Genomic DNA, 14,269 nt, shown 5'->3' on the forward strand with positions numbered 1-14,269 from the left:
CGTTTGCATTTTAAAAGATAAACTGCTCCTGTCCTTCCGGGCCTAGACCTTCCCACTGCCCAAAAAACCCCAAACCCTCTCTCAGGCTGAGACTGCAGAACAAGGGTTCCTCTCTCTGAGCTGCTCCAGGCTTGCTCCATTCACCTCCCCCAAGAGGCGTTTTTCCGTCACTTAAAAAGCAGCCCCAGAAACCCAGTGATTCTCCTGGTGAGACACGGGTTGGATGTGCAAGTGTCCAGCCACCACGAGCAAGCACAGCCTCGGGAAAGCAGCTGCAGGTTTTGGTGGAAGGGATATGCCGTCACCTCGGGGCTGGCGTGCCAAGGTCAAAGCCCACTGTGACAGCGGCAGTTTGGGACCAGGGGATGAGCTCTGGGGGTGCATGGCAGCTTCATCGCTCTGTCCGCAGCATCCTCGCTGCCTGAGCGGTGGCAGCTCGCGGCACGCTCCTCCTGCCCTGGGACCTGAAGTGAAACCCCAGCACTGCAGCTCCCCAGAAAAACTCCCGGGTGCTTGCTGCTGCGCTGGGACTGACACCCCAGCCAAGCTAGAACAAAGCACTGTTTAAGTATGCTCACTGCCATCACAGGATGAACGGGGCACAGAAGTCTCCAGTTTTGCCCAACACACATGATTTTGCTCTCGCAACTGTCTAATACCCTTTTCGTGAGGTCACTTTGGACTTCACACTGTCAGCAAAGCCAGAACCAAGGCAGAGGTTACCTGCTGAACACACAGCAGATGAAACGAGCTGGAAGCCAAGAGCATGTGAATTTACATCTCGGTACTTGCAGACAGCAGACTTGGTTAATTTCAGTGTCAGAACATGTTTTTCCAGGATGGGCTTTTTTGTTTGTGTGTGTGGTTTTTTTTTTTTTGCTGGAAGGATTGAAATTAACCAAGTCTTAAAAAAAGAAAAAGCCAAGTTGTCCTCTTTTTTGTTCTTTTCTTTCAGAGTTTTTTTTTTCACTGAAAGTATTTTCAAGAAAAGGAAAGACTGCTTTAGTTCAAATGCTGGAAAATTGATTATTTTGGCCAGGTAGATTCCTGGGTTATTCCACCCATATCCTCTGCTTGTGTGGATAACTCGCCTTCCTCGGCTGCTCTGCGGGACGCAGCCTCTGAGGGAGACAAGGTGGAGAGGCGGCTCCACACGCACCACTACATCCCACCACGCGCAAGCAGAGAAAAGAGGAGCAGCAAAGTGAGACTGCTTCAGAGCTACGCACTGGCTGTTTGCAATGTGTGCTCGTGCCTCTGTTCTGTTATGAAACACAGGAAAAAATGTGCAAAACATCCACAAAATAAAATTAAAATCATCTGTGACTAAATATGATATTTACTTGAGGTAAACCTGGAATTCACAGATTTGTTTTTTCAAGTGCTTTGAACATAAACAAGACTAAGTACACTGGAAAGCGTTTAAACCCCAGCCAGAGACGAGGGCTTCACTCCAGCAGCTAACCCAGGCTTGGGGCTGGCGGAGGCACAGCTCAGCGCGACGAGGCGGTGTCGCCTGGGCCCTCTCGCGAAGGCCAGCTACAGCAACAGGCTCCCAGTTTAACTGCAATGCCAGCCCACCTTGTGTCGCGTTGCAGAGCTAGGCTTACTTTGGAAAACGTTTGCTCACGTGCAAAAAACGTTTGAAAACGTTACCCGAGTGCCATCAGCCTTTAGACAGCTGTGAGAAGAGAGGCACGTTCTCTTCCTACCAAGGAAAGCACCAATGTGAGAGGCAAATGTTGTTGCAGAAATAAGAACACCGCCGCTCGGGTTTCCGGACAGAGCTGTCGAGCATGTGGCTTAAGAACTGCTGAAAGAATTGAGGGCACATTCCTTTCGGCTTGATTCAACAATTTGCTTCATACAAAAATTACAGTATCAAGCTTGCTGTTGTGGAAAGAGAACATATTCACTAGCTTTTAATAGAGAGTTACTAGCTTTTAACAGAAAGCTTCCAGCCAGTGTTCACAATCTGCTGCAGTTTCACTCAAGAAAGTAATTAAAATTTTTATTGGTCTTAACTATTTAGCGTTACTTGTTTCAGTCATTGAAAGCCAGAGCAATCGCTAGCGTCCTGGTGTAAGTGAGAGGTTATTTGTATGAGGTGGGACAAGTTACCCACAGACCCCTCCTTACGGCCAGCCAAAACGGCCACGTCCCATACCCTTGCTTGGGAAACAACAGCCAAACGCCACCACGAGACACAGCGACCTGTGCCCGTGCAGAGGACTGGCCACGCCACTGGTGCCCGCTTCTCCTGCGCCGGGTACCTGACTGCACGTCCGTCGCGTGCCGCTGCCTGGAGCTGCCCCATGCCCACCCGCCCGCTGTCCCGGTGAAGCCATGGCTCCATGCCCCTGGCCAGGGCCCCGGGAGCACCGCATGCGGGGACGCTGCCCGAGTCAGCAGCACGCACCGCTCGCTGCTCCAGCACACAACCACACCGAGCGGGCAGGCTCCGGTTCGTGCCCCAGAGCCCAGTCGGGCTGCCCTCCCCAGCCAAGGCTGCGTGCCGGCGTTCAGGAGCGGACAGAAAGCCCAGGACATGCAGGGAAGTTCCTGTGGAAACAAGACGACCCTCCTCATGACAACACCGGTAGCGAACCTTCCCTACTCCAGCACAGTAAAACGTCTCTGAGGCTGGCGCCAGCACTGAGCCACCCTGCGCAGGAGCTACGGCAAAGCATGGTATAGCTCATTTCATTTCAGAAACGCAAGCTACTAGTCAGATTTAAGATAAGCCAGTAAAATAATTTTAAGACTTGTAAGATGCTATGATCTAGATGCAGTCTATAACCCATTGTTTGAAAGTTGTTTGAAGCAGACCCTTGCAGGTATGACATACTCCTAGGCTCACGCGTTGGCTAATTTTACAGCCTTTGTTTCTCAGGGCTGAGAAATATGCACCAGTACACATGGCAAAGAGTAATAAAACCTCTAGAAAGTGAATAGATTTTTTAATTTGGACTCTTGAAGATGCCATTTTAAAGCCTTCAGAAGCACCTGCAGTTGGTAACACAGACACACATCCAGTAGCTGACCTGTATCACAAAGCACAGTACAGCAAGTTTGCCGGTGGCAGCATTGAAACCCCGAGAACACATCGAGCGCCGAGGTGAGCTGCTGGGCTCGCAGACCCCTCCAGCCTGCTACGGCCCGCGCCGCACCGCAGGACGCAGCGGTTTGGCCGCAAGCATTGCTTCCCTGCGGGAGAGGCAGGCGGGCCTTTGAACACGCCAGACCTCGGGACCGAGCAGCCCTGAGCACAGACAAGAGGGAGCCAAGCCCAGGAACATCCATTTCAACATTTCTCGGAAAGTTAAAACAGCGACTGAGCAGCTACGGTATTCTGCTGCCACTGCACTTTTCGCTGTTAACTGTTCCGCTTCCGTCTCCCGCTCTTGGCTGTGCAGCCCTGCACAGTTCTTCCTTCACCCTCCATCACCACTCAGTCCCCTGCTCCCTCTGTCAAAAAAAACATTTACATGCCACTGAGATGCACAGGGGGTGGAGGAACCCCCTCACTCTCTCCTCCCAGTTCCCATGCCAGACCCTTCACTGCCCTCCCTCGTTCCACCAGCGATCCCGGCTCCTAGAACAAAGGGTTCCTCTTGTGAAACATGTAACAGACAACGTGAAACAGAAAAACAAAATATTGAGTGTCTACCCAGCAAGCTGATGGCTTACAGACTGCATTATGAATGAAGATGCATTAGTGAATATAATTTAGCTACTGACTGAATGACAGACTTAATTTTTTCCAGTAAAGAAGAAAAATCACATATTTAGACTACTCAGTTCATATACAGTGTTAAATATAGCCAGCCTCTTTAAAGTCATTATTTTTTCCTAGTGCAACAAAAAAAAGTCATGCTTTTGGTTTTGAACTGTATTCAATTAAAGACTTAAGAATCTAAAACTTTGACTGTCTTACTAATGCATCACCATTTAATTTCTGAATGCAAGCCAAGGAACAAACAGAAAAGAACATTTATTTTAGCGGCTGTCAAGTTGCTTCCAAATCCTCTCTCTATTCCACATCCCTAATAGAAAACTAATAAATAAAACCAGATTGTGCTGGGCCGAATGCAAGGGATCCCAAATCCCAGAGCGCGACTCCTCAGAGGATCCCCGCTTTCCCCAGGGGTCCCGGCGGACCCTGCGGCAGCTCCTGCCCTGGAAGCACCATCAGCCCAGCATCCTCACCCGCAGCAACGTTCCCCCGCAGCCGGGCAAGGGCTGGAGGCAAGGAGAGCCACGCTTCCCCCTGCCATCCCACACCCACCTCCACCCCACGGTGCCGGCACCAAGGAGCTGCCGCGGCGCCGCCGGCAGCAGCAGGGTCCGTCCCGGCACACCGCCCCTTCCCTGCTGCCCCCCCAAAAGGACGGGAATTGGCGTTAAGGCTGTGCCGACAGCAACGGGGAGACAAGAAATGGGGGTAAGGGGTAGGGTACGTAAATTCAGTTTTATTGTATTTTGATCTGTATGAAAGCATCAGATTTCTTGACTTTTAGCACAGCAGCCTGATATTCTATAAGAGGCTTTTATGACAGAAAACTGCGTTTTGGAATAGTTTGCAACATTCATCCTTGGAGAGCATATTACATTCAGTAATGGAAAGGTCATTCAAACGGATTTACAAACCAACAGAAACACACGGCTCAGCCTGAAATCTACAGCACGCTTCCAAAACAAGTGAAACACAATAGCAGTCACTGGGGAAACCAGCAAGGAGACGCTCCGTCCTCCACCAGCCCGTTCTGGCCCCACGCACGTGCCAACACAAAAGCCTTCTGCTCCACCTCGCAGTGCTGAAGGGTGCCTGACCTCGCTCACTAAGCTCGGGATCAGCAAGCCGTTCCAGGCGAGCCGGCACGGCAACGCATCCCCTGCTCCGTTCCCCCTCAGCCTGATAAACACCCACAGAAGGCAGCGCTGATGGGGCCAGCTCGCACAGGGAAAGTCAAAGCAAAGCCCACCTCACACCGGGCTTAGGCAAAGTAACGGCAACCACCAAAAAAATACTCCCTGGGTAAATCAATCCCATTACAAATGTAAGTCGATAGATTTCTTTGGATGTATCAGATTGGGCTCCGGATTCATGGAACTGGAATTAAACTCACTCTACTGATAAAACCAAGTCCTTAAGAGCTTCTGGGCCTAAGGAACCTAGATCCAGGCACTTGCCAATATATCCACAGCCCAGAGACACCCCACTGAAACACAGCTCAAACTGTTCCAGGACTACCTATCGTCATGTAATTAATTCAAAATTGATGTCTTTCCTTATAACAAATAAGTCACCAGCACCCTGCAAGAAGCACAAGCTTTTAACTGTCGCCGTTACCGAGTTTACTGGGAATTACACTGATGAGCTCAGGGTTGATGCAAGTTCAGTAGCGTACGCTGCTGTACACCCCACCTCACATATTATCAAGGTCACCTCTCCACCAGACATCCTTCTTTTTAATCGCAGAGCTATGCTTGGTTTGTGCAATAGTTTGTGTACCTTTCTGTACTACGTTTAACACAATTTGAATAACTATGTTTGGACACAGAAAAGAGAACCACACAGCGTTATTCAGTGCTGGAACGTAAGTAAATAACACAGACTTCAGAAATCTCATCTTGAGATGTTTGTAAAGTCATCTTTGGAAGAGACCTTGATTCTCCCTGCGGTGATCCATTTTAAACCAGAACACAAAATAAGCACGTTAAATCCAACAAACAACAACATAGCTGTGTCATTGTTTCAGTGCTGAACTACAACACACAAAGCCGAGTTCAAAGCAGGCCAACCGTCTCCCATCTCGTTTTGTCACAGCAGACAAGCGAGTACAGAGCCTCGGGACGGCAACAGCTACACAACCATCACCGCGTGCTGTTAGAAAAGCCACAGGACAAAATTGTTAGGACAAAAGTAGCAGAAGAGGCACACAGAGATCATTATCTAGTTACAACCTCATTAGGAGAATTAAATTTTTTAACTAATTGTTAATTGGGCATTTTATATTTGACAACGGTTGCAATGCACTCTGCTGAACATACAAATGGAGCAAGAGGAGGAAGTGACAAGTTTAAACTCTCCACTTTTCACTTTTTTTCATTCACATCACACTTTCACGCTGTCTTCTCCTCCCAAATGACTGCCCTACTTAAGACAGAAATTATTCAATTACTTAAAGCTGAAGGTTTTACCAAGTCACACCAAGCAAGCGTTCTCCCCTGCCTTCTTCATCCGCTGACTGATGCGGGCTCTCCACAGGACCAACACCGCTATTCCTTCACTGGGTCCCGGGGCCCACACGGTTATAACTGGTTGTTACTATAGCAGAAAAACCTTCTAGTGCAAGCTAAACTTCCACAGGAAAGTGTATTTTTGATTTTATGCAACCCACCATGGCAAGTTCAGCAAGTAAAAGAATCAATAAAATAAATAATAAAGCACTCTTACCTGCTATACTGTCAACAAGTACGTTCTCGTATGGTGCTCAGGCTTCCCTACCTGTAGAACAGGCTTCTTCTCATCCATATTTCAACCGAAAACCCCTCCAGTTTTCTAGTATTGACCTGGACTTAGAAGGGCCCATCTAAGAACCCCAGCAAGGCTTCGCGTACCGCACTGCTGCTGCTCTTCAATCAACTTAATAAAACAGAACAACACCAGGCCCTCACCCCAGAAAAGCTCTGAGCCTACGCTCACCTTTAAATAGTCTCTGTGGGCCTGCGTGCAAATCATTAGGCACAGTGTGCCTCACCCTTCTCACACCTGAAAATAATGAAGGTCTCTGGCTAATTAAAAATACTGACCAACTGAGAGCAAAACCCATCAGCTGTGCAGAAGAAAGGCTCCAGCACACTTGACTTTAGAGCACTCCAGTTCTAAAATTTTTATTTAATTGTAACTAGGAAATAAAACAAAATTATGATGGCATACATCAGCTTTTTAGGCATACATTCAGTCATACATGTTCATGCCATTTTTCATCAGGGGACCTGTGACCACATCGTTTTGGTAGTCAATCTTACCATGTGATGAAGGAGAGCTTTACCCAGAGCTGTGATAAATGAAAGACATACAGCATCGCGGTTTTTAACCCGGCTGGACGTCCCCGCTCCCCGCCGGAGCCGCCTGCTGCCCAGCAGGTCCTGCATGCCTCCTGGTGGTGATGGGCTCTCAATCCACCGCATCCAGAGGCGCTCCTTTCCAAACTATCCGGCCTGGGAAGCCAAGTTTAGGACTTTTACCTCCAACCCAAAGTATACGAGTGTATCCCGAAGTACGCAGAAGACAATGGAAATACCCCAGCTGGTTTTAGCAGAAGCTGAGAGTAGGAATCCAATCAGGCAAAGAACTTGAGGGAAAGGCTTATCTCGGAAAACTTGCGGGTGTGCCTGCGTGTCCTGCCCAGTACGATCAGCTCCCATCACGGGACATGAAATTCTCCACTGGCCTCTGTGAGACAAGAGACTCTGGAGATGTACGCACTAGGAGAGAGCAGAGCTTTAACAACAGAACATCACTCTGTGCAAAAAAGTCGGTAGTGGCTCCAGAAGAATGGAGACTAATCCTTCAACCGCACGAGAGTTCTCTGTTTGCAAACTATTTGCCAGTACACGTATTTTAAACCACGTAGGTCACATTCCGCAAGAAACAGATCGAACCAAACCAAAGCTGGTATATTCAGGGGAAAACAGGTGAAGCTTTCCAAATGAAAATTCAAACATCAATCATACTTGCTGCAAACTAAACAAACATTTCTGCACCTCACACGTCAATCAGAGCTCCTGATTCACGGCAAAGTTACTGGCAGGGTATGGGAAGATACAGACTGAGCGCGTGTTCATCCTGGCCGCTTGTTTACACCGCACACTGCTAAAATACTCCTTTCCAGAGCAAGTAAACAAGACATTCCAACTGCTTCTTCAATTTTAAATGAAATTAAAACAATTCTATCATCCTTGTGCCTTTAATAACACAGATCACCAGAAAACTTGCTGCCTTATCCTAGGCATGTAAATCCATAACGTGTAGTGCCCATCAAGAAACAGTGACATACCAGGTGAGGTATCCTCACAATAAACCTGCAGAACACAACACAGAGACCTTCACAATCTGTTTTCAATACCGCTTTTGAAATTAAAACCTTGCCACAACACTCCAGCCAGCGTTTGAGATGAGCAGAGAGCATCCAGTCCCCACCGGCAATACGGCTCTAACAGGGGCATCCGCGTTTCAGTTCATCTGCTGCTGAGTGGATTCGCAGGCTGGCATCGCTGCCTCCGAGGTGGTCCGCAAGGAGATCAAAGATCTCGCTGAAAGCACAGGAACTACCGGTTGTACGTGTCTTTGTAGATCAAACGTGTAATCACCCCGTTGGGGGAGATGCTCCTGTAATGAGGAGAGCAGATTTTCCCCAGGCACAGAGCTTTAAACAAGCTTTTCCTCCAAACTCGAGTGGCAGGTGACTCCTCTCTTCATGCCCACCTGGGTAAACAAGAACGACGGTACAGCTTCTCACAAGGCCAGAAAAGAGAGCTCGCTCTCAACTGCATAAGCTGATGTCTGCGTGCCTGTACTAAAGGCACCGTGCAGGAGCTTTGATGCGGCTGCCAGGACCGTGGATGATTTATCGGGCCCCGTGTCGCCTGAGCTGGATGGAGTTCAAAAGCGGCGGCTGGTGGGAGCCCCTGGCTGCTCAGACGCGGTGCAGGCAGCAGGAACAGCCCGTCCCAGCCAGAAAAGCTGCACTAGCCCCTGGCCGCACACCCGAGATGCTCACCAGTCATGTAATCCTTCCAAAGGCTGTGCAAGAACCCACCGAGACAGCCCTTAACAGAACCTCATCATACGGACGTTAGCTGCCCTGCTAGTAGCCTGTATTTCACAGGCTGGCAAAGGAGATCCCTCACTTCAAAGCTTATTTCATGAAACAGATTTCTTCACAAGCTTCCGACAGATGCCAGCGTTCTTTAGGCGCTGGAGTACCGTGATCACATCTAAACCTGCCATCTCTGCTTTAGGAAACCAGTTACGACTACCTGAAGATGCACTCCTTTGACTTACCGTGCGAGTCAAGACACTTTCAGTCAACGTAAACCTTGCGCTCATGTCTCAGAACTTGACTGTATGGCATATTACAGCGGCATTTTCGGCATGCTCACTCAAAGACGGTTTGCTTCATTTCTTAGGCACTCCGCCTCACAAGCGGAGATCCATGGCTCTGAAGAGCGCATTGGAAATGCCACACTGAAACGTAAAACACTGGTCTGGTGCTGGCTCTGAGTGCTCAGCGCTGCCAGAATGCCCAATTCTGCATAAATGATCCAGATATTTAATTTGGAGCATGTGAGGTTAGGTCAAGACAAGCTGAGAAACCAGAAATATTTTACTGAGAGCGCTGCCTCATTTTGTGCTTGCAGCCTGACCCCGCCACTCCGGCTGGCGCCCAGTTGTGCGTGGAGGAGGTGGGGTGTACACAGCATCTGCTCCCGAGAACCAGGGAACAACAGGGATGTCTTTCCAGATGCAGCAGTGCCTACTGATGATGGGAGCTGGGTTGTTCTCTTATCTCAGAGACGTTCTTCTGGGCTCCCGAACCTCTGGCAGATGCAACTGCGCCAAGTCACATCTTCAGGTTTTTCTGTGAGTCAATTTATGGCAGAAGCTATTCCTTTTCCAAGGGAAAATAGTTTTTGACTAAAGTACAGGGCTGTAGGAGCTTAGTGACTCCTCAGTCCGGCACTGGGCACGTGTCAGCTGGTCAGTTTTGACAGATTCTGACTCCTTCTGCCTGACTATCAGCAGGCAGCCGTGTGCCCTGTGAAGCGCGTCCCTCACAGTGAATTAAATTCTTGGGTAGATTTGTATCTCATACATTTCTCTTAGCTTTCTTTTTCCAACACAAATTCCAAATAACGTATTCCTACGCAGATAAGAGATGCTGGCGTGCTGCTTTATCGCGAATTTCACTATTTTGTTTTGTTTGTCATTATTTCCCTGTTTAAGAAAACAATGACAAGCCAGTTCCGACACAATCAGACACGGGATCTGCTACCATACAGTGAATTGGCTCAGAAGACATTAAAAGAATTTGGTGAGCAAAAAGCTACGAAGGAAAAGAACAACATGAAAACATTTTGCAAAGGGCCTTTAAGGAGAACTGGCAGAATAAGGAGAGAAGGGATAGCACAAGGAGGGACAAATTGGGCAGAGTGGGAATGTTGCGTGATGGGAACCGGCACCTGGAGTTCCGGTCGGCAAAACAGCCAAATGAGTCTCGCAAGGAAACAGTGTGCATTTTGGAGGGAATGGCCGGCATCTGCAGTGGAGGAACAAATCAGGAAGCAATCGTCATCAAACAAAACCAGGTACGTAATGGAGGAACCTAATTACATTAGAATTGCATAAAAACCCCTGTTGCTGGCACTGACGCAGGAGACATCCGTATGGTGTTCTTTAACGTTGTGTCCTGCCCTCGCAGTGTCCTTTCTTTTGACTCCTGTAAATAAGGGGCTCATCTAATATTTCCGTCAAGCTCCCAGCTTTGTGATTCACCCCATCACACTTTGCCTGAAGAAAGCTAATAACAGGCCTAGAGATTCAGAAGCCTTGCGCAACAACTGATGCGCACAGACCACATGCAGCACGCAGCTCCCCCGCGCCGGTTCTGCTGCTGCACCCCAGGAATACAGCGTTCTGCCTTAGGAACGGGGCTGCCCAGCGCTGCAGGCGTGCTGCTTGAACATAAGACTATTCCCATTTTGCAAGGGAAAAAAAAAAAGAGGAATCGTTCCTTCCATACATCGTTTGCTTTCTGTGACTTCGTTCCCTACGTTTGAGTTATTTTGCACTGACTTGTTCTTGCTAAGGAAGAAGAAAAAGAAAATGCTCATTAAAAAAGGAGACAAAAAAATGGAAAAGCAAACTAAGAGCTCCAAATGATGAACTCTAGTACGGGGCGGATTAGTGTGTGCACTTGAAAAGTCTATGCATATTTGACTTCACAGGCCTGGCTTTCTTCAGGGACACAGAACTGTAAGTAATGTTGAAATAGGAAATAAACTAAGCAGCGCTCGCTTCCAGGGCCTGGGCTTCGACTTGATTTGAATGGTATTTTTGCCAGTACTGAGGTTTGGAGCTATGAATTTTACACTGATACACCGAACTAGGGCTCAGCAGAGCTGGTCTGTCTCCTTGCGCTACCGCAGACATTATGTCCTTCTGCGCAGGGCGCCTGTCGTGTCCGTCTCTCCCCGCGCCCCTCGGGTGGCCGGTGTGCCCCCCACTGCCCCACTGCCCTGCAGTCCTGGTCCTCCTCAGGTCAGCCTGGTACCTGCGCTCGTGGCGCAAAGCACGGTGCCAGCAAAAGTGAGACAAACTCCAACAGAACGTTAACGAACGCAGCCTGCCTACTGCCAACTACGTACGCTTCGGAAAGCACACAGACTGTACAGACAGGTTGTAGAGCAACGCCGCCTTTCCTCCTCGCCAGTACACAGCCAGGTTCTATCATATAAACGTGCGTTAGGAACTGAGCTGCTCAAATCCAGGCTGAAATTGTGTTCCATTTTTGGGATGTCCTATTTACCGTGAAGACCCAGTCTGAAAGTACTGTCTTCATTCAGCTTTCCCCTTCTTAGCACTACTGTGTTTACACTCAGCCATGCTTTCTTGCCAAAATATAGTTTCACTTAACAAAAAGCTCCTTTGATTCTCCCCTATAACGAATTCCAACTAAAGCAATGTGTTTTAGTATCAGACGTGTGCCAGAATTTGCCAGCAAAACAGAGGGATCAGCATGGGTTTGTATAACCATTGTGTTTTCCGCAAGGCAGCTCCATTAAATCACAGCCACGTTATAACGTAAAATATTCCACATGTTCTTCGCAACCTTCTGGCGGGAGAACTTTGTATTTTTTGAAACGTAATACTCTGTTTCTCAGAAGCATAGTAAGAGCTGGGTTTTAATTACAATACACATAGTGTATCCTAGATGAATACCCTTTTCTTAAAACTTTGACAAGGTACACCGTGCATTTAAAATATTCCTTTATTTCAATGCAGATTTTCAAGTATGTGTTTTTGGAAAATGTTCTCAGAAGAAACTTGAGTCCCTTTTCCACCACAAGTTATGGAGACTAGTAAAAATCATTAACAAATGCCTTTTACCTCATGTTTACACCCACAAAAAAAACCATTGGAATGTGTCACTCTAGAAGCCTCAACCTCAGTAATCTAGTATAAAAAAAAAATTACTGATGAGAGCAATTCATCCTTCGCCCTTCAGACTGTAATTCAGATTTAGCAAATAAGCCTAACAGCAGCCCTGCCATCCTCCCGTTATCGCTCAGGGGAACAGCACTCAGTGGGGCCAGGGACAGTGATCTCTCAAGTTTTTCCTCCTTGTCAGGGCAGCACCTAAAAATGTCAGCGCAGAGTTCAGTGCCCGTGCTCAGTGGAGGCTTTGTGGTTTTTCTGAGACGGAAGGTGCCAGGCCGTAGAAGCGGGTTAGCATTTCTTGACATAAGCTACCACGCCGAACCGAAGGAAGAGGACCCGCGTGTTTCACAGGCAGCCACTGGGACGGCAATGAACGTCACCCGGTAGATATCTCCAGTAGGGTTCTAGCTGGCATACACATAAATCGCGTCATACGACTGCCTGAGCTTCCCGTAGCTTGTCTTGCATCTCACCGTTTCACAACATGCCCATTTTTTAGGTACAGATCATCATGACGTTCTTTGCTACTAAGCAAACACACTCACTTTACGGATTTATCTCCCTTCCTCATTTGTTTGACGTTGAATTTGTCTGAACAATTTTTTAGAACCTTTAAAAGATATTTTTGAGGCTTTATTTTCTCTTTTAAAGTTCTATCTTAGCATTACTGCTCCAATTATATGTTTGCTATTGGCAAAGAAAACACAGCATTAGCTCATAATGGGATGTTTAGTCATCAAATTAGTCCGAGAAATAATAGAGAGAATCAGTTATCAGTCAGCCATCGCAGTCAGATATCTGTGTCTGCAAAAAAAAAGAGAAAGTAATTTTGAGTTCATGTACAGGAATTCACTAAATCGTTTATGTTTTGCTTCTCATTATGCCTTTCATTTTTAGTCTTGATTACATGCGATAGTGACCCTAACCAGAATCAAGTCCTAGCACAGCCGGTGTCCACGCGACTCTAACGCCCGGCTCTTGCGGTTGCCTTTCCCGAGCGCTCTGAGGGTCAGTCAACACGAAAAATGCCGTCACGCGGCGGACTGAGGGTTTCCGTACCGTCTTACCGCGGGTTCTTGCGCCCTTCCAGAAAGTGACTCCCGCTGCCTGACAGGGGCAGCGAAGTGTCTGTGCTCCCCGGCCGGCCCGCGGCTGCGGTGTGCATCGGGCGCGGTTTCCGCCCCCGCCGGTGCGCGGTGAGCCCGGTGATGCCCCGGGCGCGCCTTCCCCTCGCACGGGAGCGGCTCCGCTGCTGCGGGGATTCGAGCGGGAGGGAGGAGTCGGTCCCCAAAAGGGAACCCAGCGGTAAATGTCACCAGCGTCGTCCGGCGGGGTCACGCACGAATTCCCCCGCTATGGCCCTGAGCCGAGCCGGGTCGAGCTGAACTGGGCAGGACGCGGCCGAGCCGGGCCGAGCCTGACCGACCCGGGCCGAGCAGAGCCCAGCGGGGCAGGGCTAAGCCTGGCCATGTCGAGCCAGACTGAGCCGACCCGGGCCGAGCCTGACGTAGCCGAGCCGAGCCGAGCCGAGCCGAGCCGAGCCGAGCCGAGCCGAGCCAAGCCGATCCTACCCGTGCCGAGCCGAGCCTGACCGAGCCGGGCCGGCTGCGGAGGCACTGGCTGTCAGCCCGTCGGGCCGCCCCGGCCCCAGGTCCCCCCCGCGCCTCGCCCGCGCCCCCAGCAGCGCGGCGGCGCCTCCCGGGAGGAGGAGGAGGAGGAGCCGGCGGCGGGGGGACCCAGCGCGCCCGGCCCTGCCCCGAGGTGGCGGCCCCGCCGGGGACTGGGGGCGGCAGCGCGGGCGGGCGGGAGCCGCGGCGGCAGCGCAGGTAGGGGCGGGCGGCCCGCGGCCAGGTGCGGGCGCGGGCGGGGCCGGGAGCCGGTGCCCGGGCGAGGCCCCGGGGGGCGCGGCGGGGCTTGGGGGGCAAGGGGTGGGGGGCAAGGGGCGGCTCCGCGCGCGGGCTGCGGGGCGAGTTAATTGCGGTGGGGATAATTGCTGGCAGGAGAGGAGCTGACGTGTGCCTGCCCCGGCCGCGCGATGCG

Source organism: Chlamydotis macqueenii, chromosome 9 (genome assembly GCF_036417535.1).
Source record: "Chlamydotis macqueenii isolate bChlMac1 chromosome 9, bChlMac1.mat, whole genome shotgun sequence".
NCBI lineage: Eukaryota > Metazoa > Chordata > Aves > Otidiformes > Otididae > Chlamydotis > Chlamydotis macqueenii.